The sequence below is a fragment of the Budorcas taxicolor genome, chromosome 1 (assembly GCF_023091745.1).
Source record: "Budorcas taxicolor isolate Tak-1 chromosome 1, Takin1.1, whole genome shotgun sequence".
NCBI lineage: Eukaryota > Metazoa > Chordata > Mammalia > Artiodactyla > Bovidae > Budorcas > Budorcas taxicolor.
The window spans coordinates 81,473,585-81,488,069 of NC_068910.1; positions in this window are offsets into that span (position 1 = coordinate 81,473,585).

The window sequence follows — 14,485 nt, forward strand, 5'->3', positions numbered from 1 at the left end:
ATCAGTTCTGATGAGATGGATGAAACTGGAGCCGATTATACAGAGTGAAGTAAGCCAGAAAGAAAAACACCAATACAGTATACTAACACATATATATGGAATTTAGAAAGATGGCAATGACGACCCTGAATGCAAGACAGGAAAAAAGACACAGCTGTGTATAACGGACTTTTGGACTCAGAGGGAGAGGGAGAGGGTGGGATGATTTGGGAGAATGGCATTCTATCATATATACTATCATGTAAGAATTGAATCACCAGTCTATGTCTGATGCAGGATACAGCATGCTTGGGGCTGGTGCATGGGGATGACCCACAGAGATGTTATGGGGAGGGAGGTGGGCGGGGGGTTCATGTTTGGGAACACATGTAAGAATTAAAGATTTTAAAATTAAAAAAATAAAAAACAAAAAAAATAAAAAAATAAAAAAATAAAATAAATAAATAATAATAAATACATAAATAAATAAAATAAAAAAACATGGAGGCTTAAAAAAAAAAGTAAATGGAGAAAAATATGCCATGTTAATCACAAGAAAGCAGCAGTAGCTATATTAATTTCAAACAGAGCTGACTTCAATGTAAGGAAAGTTATCAGGGTTAAGGAAGGCCATTACAAAATGACAAAGGGGTCACCTCTTTAAGACAATATAATAATTCTTAAGATGAATGTGCCTAACAACAGAGTGTCAGACTAGATGAAGCAAAATAGAACTGTAAGGGGAAACAGATTAATCCACTAGCATAGTTGGATATCAGAAATGGACAGATTCAGCAGACAGAAAATCACTGAAAATGGGGTTGAAATCAACAATACCATCAATTAACAGGATGCATTAATATCTATAGACTATTTCATCCAACAATAGCAAAGCACCTATTTTTCTCAACCTCCTATGAAACATTCAGCAAGATAGACCACTTTCTGGGCAATAGAATTCACCTTGAAAGTGCAAGTGTTAATCGTTCAGTCATGTCCAGCTCTTTGAGATGCCATGGATTATAGCTTCTGAGCTCCTCTGTTCATGGGATTTCCCAGGCAAGAATACTGGAATGGGTTGTGTTTCCTCCTCCAGAGGATCTTTTTGACCTGGGAATTGAACCTACATCTCCTGCATAGCAGGAAGATTCTTTTTACCATCAGAGCCACCAGGGAAACAAAACTCATCTTAAAACATTTAAAAGAATACAAATCACACAATGACTGTTTTCAGACCACAGTGGAGTTAAGCTGGAAATCAATAACAGAAAGATAAATGGAAAATATCAAAACACATGCAGTTTAATCATAGTGGTAATGAAGACATGAAACAAAGAAGAAATCACAGGACAAAAAAATTTGAACTAAATGAACATACAAATTGTAAGATGTAGTGAAAGCAGTGTTTACAGGAAAATTTACTATACAATGATAGTAATAGAAAAGAAGGATGTAAAATCAATAATCTTTGTTTTCAACTTTGGAAATTATAAAAAGAGAAAATTAAATCCAAATCAAGCAGAAGTAAAGAAATAATAAGAATTAGAGCAGAAGTCAATGAAATTGAAACAGGAAATAGAGAAAAATCAATAAAACTCGAAGTTGGTCCTTTGTAAAAATCAATAATATTGAAAGGCCTCTGCCAGGATAAAGAATAAAAAAGATACAAATTATGAATATCACAAATGAAACTGAAGACATCACTAAAAATCTTTTGGACACTAAAAGTAGAATGAAAGAACTAGCATTAAAAGTTCTGCATATACAAATCTGATAACCTAGGTGAAATGGATCAGTTCCTTGAAACATAATTAGTCAAAGCTCATACAAGAAGAAATGGAAAAGCTGAACAGGCTTATATCTATTAACTTGAATCAATAATTAAGAATATTTAAAAACAGAAAGCACCAGGCCCAGATGGGTTTCCAGGGAAAAAAAAAATCTCTATCAGAGTATAAAAAAAGAGGAAGTATTTCCTAATGCATTTTATGAGGCGAGCATTGCTCGAACACCAAAACCAGATAAAGTCATGACAAGAGAAGGACACTGCACACCTATATCTCTAATGAACATGGATACAAATGTTAGTATATTAAGTCCCCATTAGAAAAAAAATATTTATCTCAGCTATGCAAAGCTGGTTTCAACATTCAAAAATCAAATAATGAAATTCATCATATCAGTAGAGTAGGAAAGAAAAATCACAGGATCAGAATGAGAAAAAGTGTTTGACAAAGTACAACACCCATTCATGAAAAAAACTGTTTGTAAACCAGGAATAGAGAGAAACATTCTCAACTTGGAAAAAAAAAAAAATCTGTAAAAAGCTATGGCTAACATCATAATTAATGGAGAGAAACTCAAAGTTTTCCCACAAAGGTCAGAAGCAAGTCAAGCATGATCCTCTCACCACTCCATTCCATCAACAATCTGGAAAAAGCAAAACTATGAAGATGATAAATTAGTGGTTGCCACGGGTTGGAGGGAATAAATGCACAGACAGATTTTTAGGGCAGTATACATACTCTGATGATCAGGATGACTATATCATTAGACATTAGATAACGATGGATACGGCATTATACCTGTTTCCAAACTCATACAATGCCAAGAGTGAACACTAAGGTAAATTGTGAGCTTCAGGTGATTATCATGTGTCAATGTAGGTTCATCCTTTTGTTTTGTTTTGTTTTTAACTACCATTGTGGTGAGTGGGCTTTCCAGGTGGCACAGTGGTAAAGAATATACCTGCCAAAGCAGGAGACACAGAAGGCACAGTTTCCATACCTGGGTTGGGAATATCACCTAGAGTAGAAAATGGCAACCCACTTCTGTATTTTTATTTTTGGAAAATTCCATGGACAGAAGAGCCTGGCAGGCTACAGCCCATGCACTTGCAAAGCGTCAGACACGACTGAGTGACTGAACATGCAACACATGGTGAGTGATATTGATAATGGAGAAAGAAATGCATGGGTCAGGCTGTTTATGGGAAATCTGTGCTTTCCTTAGTTTTGTAGTAAATCAAAAATGCTCTAAAAATGCAATCTTTTCTTTTTTTATTTCCCGCTTATTTTTTTTTAATTTTAAAATCTTTAATTTAATGTGAAAAAATGCAGAGCATAGCTTTTAAAGGGAAGAGAATGTTGGTTTAAGGGAGGAAGAATACACAGCAGTCATGAAAATGAGAACAAAGGAAAATAAAAAGTAAACAGGCTTATTTCTTGATGACCTGGTTTAACAGAAATGCACAGTATGAGAGATCAGTCTACTAACAATGATTCTGACAGAATTAATCCCAGCTATCTCATTCTACAAAGAGCATGGGGACTGTTACCTGCCATCTATAATGATATACCTCTGAAAGAATACTTATGCATCTGCATTGACTCAGTGGAATTAGTTCTCACACTGTTTTAGAAATTATAATTAAGAATGAAATTATGTTTGCATGTGAGTGTTCATTTCAGGAGCCCTGGACTAGGTTCTTATGAGAAATCAACCTACTCCGTTAACCACACCCTTAAACATAGTCACCATTTAATTAACAAGGTATTAAAAACTGTAATGCCCCTGCTCCTGTTAAGTCACTTCACTCGTGTCCGACTCTGTGTGACCCCATAGACGGAAGCCCACCAGGCTCCCCCGTCGCTGGGATTCTCCTGGCAAGAACACTGGAATGGGTTTTCATTTCCTTCTCCAATGCATGAAAGTGAAAAGTCAAAGTGAAGTTGCTCGTGTCCGACTCTTTGCAACCCCATGGCATGCAGCCTACCAGGCTCCTCTGTCCATGAGATTTTCCAGGCAAGAGTACTGGAGTGGGGTGCCATTGCCTTTTCTGAAACTGTAATGAGAACTCACAAATTAAAGATTGGTTTTACACTTTTATGTGAAAATTGTGTTTGCTTATATTCAACTTCTTTTAGCTTCATAAGAATAGGAGTATTGTGCCCAATGTTTGATAGGGTCCAAATATTGGTTCCATGCCCTGACAATTCCTAACTTCTTCATAATCAGTTAAGTCAGCAATTGACTGAATTCCTTATATATATTTGTAACTCCTGAGGGTAGTAGGCCATATTAATTATTGTTAAAACTCTAAAACCTACTATGGTAACACAGCTAACAGATGTTCTTACAAAATATTTACTGAATTAACAATCCTAGAAATATGATACAGGAGCTTATCAGCAATGTATTTTAGCTACATATCAGAATACATTTTTGAGGGCATTCTGTTAAAAGGCATGATTTGTCATTTCTGTATAAGATCTGAAATGCCAGAACCACTGCCTTGTATTACAGAAACTACTAGAACAGAATTAATCAAGATCTGTTGTGTGAAATCTCCCACACCTAGAAATATATTTCAGTTAGGAATTCCCTGAGCATGGGGAAATTTGGAACAAGTTTATTTAATGGGAATAAATACCGTGAAAAATAGGAGAGAACTGCGCTTGAGTAACATGGAAACTATATGCATACAGTGGGTCGCTATTCAAAGGAAATGTGTTAAGACAATAAATGCTGGCTGGAAGGTCAGTTCACCCCCCCACCCCCATCCCTTCTAAATTCATAGCCTAAGAGAAAACAAAAAGAAAGTTGTTCAAATTCAGAACACTTTCCCGAAACAGAGAGAAACACTTATGGTCCTGCTCTTTGACATTTATGGTTAAAAACAGAACTAAGTGCTCTTTCTGGGCACTGATTTCCCATCACTTCTCCAAACACTTCAGCTGGGAAGTGGTAACATTTCAGTTACCTTTCCATGAGATTACAGAGTCTGGTCAGTACACTCTGGAGAATAAACTGAGAAGTGCTTAACAAAGTCTTGACTGGCAGAAATAGAGTTACATAAAAGCTGCAATACATTTAATCCATTGACTACTTTAAAAACTCAAGCCTCTCCTTACTATTACTGTCACAGGTAGAGACAAGTCTATCTTGAAAAACGTTTTTGTAATGAAAGCTTTTGTAAATCTTGAAATTTAATAAAAAAATGTAATAACATCAGCAATAGTAAAAACTTTTGCTTTCTTAAAATACATGCTTCTTTTTATTTTATATAAAAGGGCTAGGAACTGAGTAATAGTGTTTGGTTTGGTTTGGCAGGGGAGGAGGCAAATCAACTGAGAGGAACCAAGTCAAGATTAGTAATTTATCTGGAAAACTGGGGACATATGTAAACCAAAATGTATTGGGGATTATTTAAATTTCTTTATTTAGGTGGTCACTGAAGTTAAATGATCCTCAACCAAAGTAGCTAAAACAATAACTTTACTTTAGTATTACATGGAATATTCACTGACCCAGAGTTGGAGGCAATTTAATTTGTTAATTTAAAACCTTCTGTGCAATTTACAACACAAGGTTCATTATGAGTATTTTCATGTACAATGGAGAAGAACATTGGATTGTGAACATTATATTGTTGGAAACATAACTGTATATTTGATCATTTTAATCTAGTCTGGATGTTAGATTTCTGTATATTTCAATAAACACCTTAATAAAATTATCACAATGGGCTGCTTTTATAGGAACATTATCTAAAGGATAGGAACTAGGCCATTGTAACAATGCAACAGTGCTCCCCCCGTACCCCACAATAGTGGCTTAAACAAGAAACATGTTTACTATTGTTTTGTGTGTAGACATGACTCAGACCTGAGAAAGCACCTTCTATTTGTGATTCCTTTTATTTTATATAAAAGAGCTAGGAACTGAGTGATAGCTGGTCAAAGAATGTAGCAACAATTTCAAAGTCTGCCAGAGGCTGGAAGGGAGAAAAGGCTGAGAGAACGCACATGTATTGCTTTTAAGATCATGGACCAAAATAGCACATATCAACACTATCCACTTACTTTTGCCCAGAACTTGATCACATGGTCACAAATAATAAGGATGGCTAAGGAACGTAATGTCAGGGTAAAAACCATGTTGCCAGGAGACAGTCTGAGAGAAAAGCAAATGAGTATTTGTGGATAACTATTAATTCCCTAGTGGCTCAGAGGTTAAAGCATCTGCCTGGAATGCAGAAGACCCGGGCTCGATCCCTGGGTTGGGACGATCTCCTGGAGAAGGAAATGGCAACCCACTCCAGTACTCTTGCTTGGAGAATCCCATGGAGGAAGGAGCCTAGTAGGCTACAGTCCATGGGGTCGCAAAGAGTCCGACATGACTGAGCGACTTTACTTACTATTAATAGCTTCAGTCAAAAACTGTTCCCAAACGGTAAGCTCAAATCTATAACGTTTTTCCACATTCCCTCTTTATGTGTCTCTAGATTTTAAAGTGCTGTTGAAAGAACTTCTTCACCTCTTCTGATGAAGTTTGCGATTTTCTCTTTGCAGCTATACCCTTCAAATACAATTATCTTAAAACTCACTAAACCTAGACCAAAACTACTATCTTTTTCTTTTTACTTTGTACTGTTATAGGACAATATTTAATTTCTCTTTCTTTTGCTTTAAATGTAATCTTCTCAAAAGCACAATTTATCAAAATTTTTGAAACTTTCATGTCCTTTTTCCTTAACAATTCATCACAAGATTCTGTCTCTATAATTACAAATCAATACCCATTCAGTAAGTTAAGCAAAATATCAATATCCCTCCACTTGTTTCCTAACTCTCCATAGGGTGTTTGCCTCCATTATTGGTTCTCTTTCTTCTGAATCTCTTTTGTGCATGCTTAGTCACTTCATTCAGAGAAGGCAATGACACCCCACTCCAGTACTCTTGCCTGGAAAATGCCATGGATGGAGGAGCCTGGTAGGCTGCAGTCCATGGGGTTGCAAAGAGTCGGACACGACTGAAGCGACTTAGCATCAGCAGCAGCAGTCACTTCATCATGTCTGACTCTTTGTAACCCCATGGACAGCAGTCTGCCAAGCTCCTTTGTCCATGGAGATTCTCCAGGCAACAGCACTGGAGTGGGTTGCCCATTCTCTCCTCCAGGTGATCCTCCCAACCCAGTAATCAAACGCAAGTCACAAGCACTGCAGGTGTATTCTTTACTGACTGAGCCATCAGGGTCTCCTTTTAAGCAAAAATATTCTCCATTTTCAACACTGAATCACTGATTTTTTTTAAAATGTATTTTTCTTAAGTACGATCATTATTTCCATTATCTATACAATTCTGGTTTCTCTAAATTTCCATTTTTATTTAACTGCATTTTTCCATACCTGAAGCGTTTTGAGAAACACTTATGCTATTATCTTAAGATTCTATAAAATATGTAGTCAAATAACTTTTTTCTTTAAATATAGAATTATCAGGAAGCAAAGCTACCACTCATCAGTAAGCCTAAATAAATGCACCCAATCTTCAGTAGTGGCCTGATGAGGAATATTTTTTTCTTTTCAGAAATACAAAATCAGAGGCAGTCCTAAGATGGTGGAGGAATAGGACGGGGAGACCACTTTCTCCCCCACAAATCCATCAAAAGAACATTTGAACACTGAGTAAATGCCACAAAACAACTTCTGAATGCTGGCAGAGGACATCAGTTCAGTTCAGTTCAGTTCAGTCACTCAGTCATGTCCAACTCTTTGTGACCCCATGAATTGCAGCACACCAGGCCTCCCTGTCCATCATCAACTTCTGGAGTTCACTCAAACACATGTCCATCAAGTCGGGGATGCCATCCAGCCATCTCATCCTCTGTCATCCCCTTCTCCTCCTGCCCCCAATCCCTCCCAGCATTAGAGTCTTTTCCAATGAGTCAACTCTTCGCATGAGGTGGCCAAAGTACTGGGGTTTCAGCTTTAGCATCATTCCTTCCAAAGAACACCCAGGACTGATCTTCAGAATGGACTGGTTGGATCTCCTTGCAGTCCAAGGGACTGTCAAGAGTCTTCTCCAACACTATAGTTCAAAAGCATCAAATCTTCAGTGCTCAGCTTTCTTCACAGTCCAACTCTCACATCCATACATGACCACTGGAAAAACCATAGCCTTGACTAGACGGACCTTTGTTGGCAAAGCAATGTCTCTGGTTTTTAATATGCTATCTAAGTTGGTCATAACCCTCCTTCCCAGGAGTAAGTGTCTTTTAATTTCATGGCTGCAATCACCATCTGCAGTGATTTTGGAGCAGAGGACATCAGGCACCCAGAAAAGCAACCCATTATCTTTCAAAGCATGTAGGAAAAAAAATATAAAAGATAAAAAGAGGGGCAAAAGAGGTGAGGATGGAGATCTGTCCCTGAAAGGGTGTCTTAAAAAAGAGAGAAGTTTTCAAACACCAGGAAACACTCTCACTGGTGAGTCTGTGGCAAGCCTTGGAACCTCAGAGGGCAACATAACTGGGAGGAAAAATAAATAAATAATTCAAACCCACAAATTACATGGACAACAGTAACTCCCAGCAGAGAAGCAGTGCAGATGCCCCCATCTGCCACTAGCAAGCAGGGGCTGGACAGGGAGGCACAAGCTGCATTTCTTAGAGTAAGGACTGGGCCTGAATGCCCAGAGGGCAATCTGAGGGAACTAACTTGAGCTAGCAAACCAGACTGTGGGATAGCTATCCTGCAAAAAGCCCTAACCTAAGACACAGCCAGGCTTTCTCACAGAATAAGGACTGAGCAGAGCTAGCTGGCTGCAGACCAACCCATCACCCACCAGAGGCAGGCGAGGGCAGCTAGAGCCATAAGGGGGCAATCACGGCCCCAAAGAGGCATCATGTACCAAACTTCCAGCAGGCTTCATTGTTAACCAAGATTTCTTGGGATTCTGGATGGTCAACATCCGCTAGGAGGGTTGCAGCCTGACATCAGCTCCCTAGAAGAGACACACGGTACACCTGAGAAGGTGTGCCAGTTGTACACCCAGAAAACCGAGCAGCAGGGACTGGGGAGGCAATAAGTCACAGCGACTGCACTCTCCAAGCACTTGGTCACCTGAAATGCTAGGACCTGGAAAGGGCACAAAATGCAGGCCAAACCGAGTTTGTACCTTTAAAGAGTACCTGAGTACCTGAATCTGAGTGGCTTAGACCTGGAAAGTGCATACAACCCAGGGGTGGCTTCAGACAGTTCCACAGCAGAGCAACCTAGAGCCTAAGCAGTGTAGAAAGGGAAAGCACACACACTGTGAGAGGGGGCAAACCCAGTGTGGCTGAGACACTGCGAGCACACCCAGTATTATTTGTATGCAGTGTTCCTCCCTCCCCACAGCACAAGTGAACTGTTCAGTTCAGTTCAGTCGCTCAGTCGCTCAGACTGAGTTGTTCATCACCAACTCCCGGAGTTTGCCTAAACTCATGTCCATCGAGTTGGTGATGCCATCCAACCATCTCATCCTCTGTCATCCCCTTCTCCTCCTGCCCCTAATCCCTCCTAGCATCAGGGTTTTTTCCAATGATTCAACTCTTTGCATGAGATGGCCAAAGTATTGGAGTTTCAGCCTCAACATCAGTCCTTCCAATGAACACTCAGGACTGATATCCTTTAAGATGGACTGGTTGGATCTCCTTGCAGTCCAAGGGACTCTCAAGAGTCTTCTCCAATACCACACTGCAAAAGCATCAATTCTTTGGTGCTCAGTTTTCGTCACAGTCCAACTCTCACATCCATACATGACCACAGGGAAAACCATAGCCTTGACTAGATGGATCTTTTTTGGGAAAGTAATATCTCTGCTTTTTAATATGCTATCTAGATTGGTCATAGCTTTCCTTCCAAGGAGAAGGCATCTCTTAATTTCATGGCTGCAACTGAACAAGTGAGCTTAAAATAGTGTCCACTACCACCTTCTTGTGTCAGGGTGGAAATTAGCCACTGAAGAGACCAGCAATCAGAACATAAAACAAACAGAGGGAACTGCCTAGGAAGTGACAGGTGCAATAGACTAAAACCCTGTAGTTGGCACTGACTACATAGGAAGGGGTATATAGATTGTGAGAAGTATAAGCCAGACCAAAGAACTATCTGAAAATGAACTGACCCCACTATGTCCACAATAACACCAGAGACAGTCCTAAATATGTTTTTACTATTATCATTCTTTAATTTTTTTAAAAATTCTTTTTATTTTAAAGTCCTCTATTACTCCTTTAATTTTCATTTTTATAACCTACTATTACTTTGCAAAAAAAGGCCCTATTTTTAAAGCAAACTTCATATATATATATATATATATATATTTGATAATATTTATGACTGTTTTTTTCTTTAATACTGTATATTTTAGAATTCAACATCTACTCTAGATTTTTAATCTATGCTTTTTGGTATTTGCTATCAATTTTGTACCTTTAAGAACCCAATCTTCAGTACCCATTTTTACTTGGAAGCGAGATTACTGGCTTGACTGCTCTCTCCCTCTTTGGAATCTCCTTTTTCTCTCCAAGGCTGCCTCTATCTCCTCCCTCCCCCTTCTCTTCTCTATCGAACTCTGTGAATCTCTTTGTGTGTTCTGGACTGTGGAGAACACTTAGGGAACTGATTACTGGTTGGATCTGTCTCTCTCCTTTTAGATCCCCCCCTTTATCCCCCTGGCCACCTCTATCTCCCTCCTTCCTCTTCTCTTTTCTGTATAACTCCGTGAACATATCTGAGTGGTCCAGACTGTGGAGAACACATAGGGAATTATTGGCTAGCTTGCTCTCTCCTCTTTTGATTCCCCCTATTCTCCTCCTCGTCATCTCTATCTTCCTCCTCCCTCATTTCTTCTCCATGTAACTCTGTGAACCGTTCTGGTGTCCCTCACTGTGGAGAAACTTTTCATCTTTAACCTAGATGTTGTATCATTGGTGGTGTAGAGTTGGAGAAGTCTGGAGGCTACTGTAAGATTAAGACTAAAAACCAGAGGTAGGAGGCTTAAGTCCAAAACCTGAGAACACCAGAAAACTCCTGACTCCAGGGAACATTAATCAATTGGAGCTCATCAAACATCTCCATACATACACTGAAACCAAGCACCACCCAAGGGCCAACAACTTCCAGAGCAAAACATACCACGCAAATTTTCCAGCAACATAGGAACATAGCCCTGAGCTTCAATATACAGGCTGCCCAAAGTCATATCAAACACAATGACATTGCATAACTCATTACTGGACACTTCATTGAACTCCAGAGAGAAGAAATCCAGCTCCACCCACAAGAACACGGACACAAGCTTCCCTAACCAGGAAACCTTGACAAGCCACCCGTCCAACCCCACCCACAGGAGGGAAACTCCACAATAAAGGGAACTCCACAACCTGCCAGAATACAGAAAGGCCACCCCAAACATAGCAATATAAACAAGATGAAGAGGCATAGAGATACCCAGCAGGTAAAGGAACAGGATAAATGCCCACCAAAGCAAACAAAAGAGGAAGAGATAGGGAATGTACCTGATAAACAATTCCTAATAATGATAGTGAAAATGATCCAAAATCTTGAAAACAAAATGGAGTTATTGATAAATAGCCTGGAGCCAAGGGTTGAGAAAAGCAAGAAATATTTAACAAGGACCTAGAAGAAATTAAAAAAAAAAAGAGTCAATATATAATGAATAATGCAATAAATGAGGTAAAAAACACTCTGGAGGGAACCAATCATAGAATAATGGAGGCAGAAGATAGGATAAGTGAGGTAGAAGATAGAATGGTGGAAATAAGTGAAACAGAGAGGGAAACAGAAAAACAAATTAAAAGAAATGAGGACAATCACAGAGACCTCTGGGACAATGTTAAATGCCCCAACATTCAAAGCATAGGAGTCCCAGAAGAACAAGACAAAAAGAAAGACCATGAGAAAATACTTGAGAAGATAATAGTTGAAAACTTCCCTAAAATGAGGAAGGAAATAATCACCCAAGTCCAAGAAACTCAGAGATTCCCAAACAGGATAAACCCAAGGTGAAACACCCCAGGACACATATTAATCAAATTAATGAAGATCAAACACAAAGAACAAATATTAAAAGCAGCAAGGGAAAAACAACAAATAACACACAAGGGGATTCCCATAAGGATAACAGCGGATCTTTCAATAGAAACTCTTCAGGCCAGCAGGGAATGGCAGGGCATACTTAAAGTGATGAAAGAAAACAACTTACAGCCCAGATTATTGTACCCAGCAAGGATCTCATTCAAATATAAAGGAGAAATCAAAAGCTTTACAGACAAGCAAAAGCTGAGAGAATTCAGCACCACCAAATCATCTCTCCAACAAAAGCTAAAGGATCTTCTCTAAACAGGAAGCACAGAAAGGGAGCATAAACTTGAACCCAAAACAATAAAGTAAATTGCAATGGGATCATACTTATCAATAATTACCTTAAATGTAAATGGATTGAATGGCCCAACCAAAAGACAAAGATTGGCTGAATGGATAAAAAACCAAGACGCGTATATATGTTGCCTAAAAGAGGCCCATCTGGAAACAAGGGACACATACAAACTGAAAGTGAAGGGCTGGAAAAAGATATTCCATGCAAATAGAGACCAAAAGAAAGCAGGAATAGCAATACTCATATCAGATAAAATAGAATTAAAAATGAAGGCTTTGAAAAGAGACAAAGAAGAACACTATATAATGATCAAAGGATCAATCCAAGAAGATATAACTATCATAAATATATATGCACCCAACATAGGATCACCGTAATATGTAAGACAAATGTTAACAGGTATGAAAAGGGAAATTAACAATAACACGATAATAGCGGGAGACTTTAATACCCAACTCATACCTATGGATAGATCAACTAAACAGAAAATTAAGAAGGAAACAAAAACTTAAATGATACAATAGACCAGTTAGACCTAATTGATATCTATAGGACATTTCACCCCAAAACAATGAATTTCACCTTTTTCTCAAGCACACATGGAACCTTCTCCAGGATAGATCACATCCTGGGCCATAAATCTAGCCTTGGTATAGTAACAAAAATTGAAATCATTCCAAACATCTTTTCTGACCACAATACAGTAAGATTAGATGTCAATTACAGAAGAAAAACTATTAAAAATTCCAACATATGGAGGCTGAACAACATACTGCTGAATAACCAAGTCACAGAAGAAATCAAAAAAGAAATCAAAATATGCATAGAAATGAATGAAAATGAAAACACAACAACCCAAAACAAATGGAACACTGTGAAAGCAGTGCTAATGGGGAAGGTTTATAGCAATATAGGCTTACCTCAATGGCACCCCACTCCAGTACTCTTGCCTTGAAAATCCCATGGATGGAGGACCCTGGTAGGCTGCAGTCCATGGGGTCGCTAAGAGTCAGACACGACTGAATGACTTCACTTTCTCTTTTCACTTTCATGCATTGGAGAAGGAAATGGCAACCCACTCCATTGTTCTTGCCTGGAGAATCCCAGGGACAGGGGAGCCTGGTGGGCTGCCATCTATGGGGTCGCACAGAGTCAGACAGGACTGAAGCGACTTAGCAGCAGCAGCAGCAGGCTTACCTCGAGAAACAAGGAAAAATTCAAATAAATAACCTAACTCTACACCTAAAGCAACTAGAAAAGGAAGAATGAAGAACCCCAGGGTTAGTAGAGGGAAATAAATCTTAAAAATTAGGGCAGAAATAAATGCAAATAAACAAAAGAGATCGTAGCAAAAATTAACAAAGCCAAAAGCTGGTTCTTTGAGAAGATATATAAAATTGACAAACCATTAGCCAGACTCATCAAGAAACAACAGAAGAAGAATCAAATCAACAAAATTAGAATTGGAAATGGAGAAATCACAACAGATGACACAGAAATACAAAGGATCACAAGATACTACGATCAGCAACTATATGCCAATAAAATGAACAACTTGGAAGAAATGGACAAATTTTTAAAAAAAGTATAACTTTCGAAAACTGAACCAGGAAGAAATAGAAAATCTTAACAGATCCATCACAAGTGGGGAAATCAATATTGTAATAAAAAATCTTCCAGCAAACAAAAGCCCAGGACTAGACAGCTTCACAGCTGAATTCTACCAAAAATTTAGAGAAGAGTTAACACTTATCCTACTCAAACTCTTCCAGAAAATTGCAGAGGAAGGTAAACTTCCAAACTCATTCTATAAGGCCACCATCACCCTAATACCAAAACCTGACAAAGATGCCACAAAAAAGAAAACTACAGGCCAATATCAGTGATGAACATAGATGCAAAAATCCTTGACAAAATTCCAGCAAACAGAATCCAACAACACATTGAAAAGATCATACATCATGACCAAGTGGGCTTTATACCAGGGAGGCAAGGATTCTTCAATATCTGCAAATCAATCAATGTAATACACCACATTAACAAATTGAAAGATAAAAACCATATGGTTATCTCAATAGATGTAGTGAAATCCTTTGACAAAATTAACATCCATTTATGATAAAAACTCTCCAGAAAGCAGGAGTAGAAGGAACATACCTCAACATAATAAAAGCTATATATGACAAACTCAGCATTATCCTTAATGGTGAAAAATTGAAAGCATTTCCCCTAAAGTCAGGAACAAGACAAGGGTACCCACGCTCACCACTACTACTCAA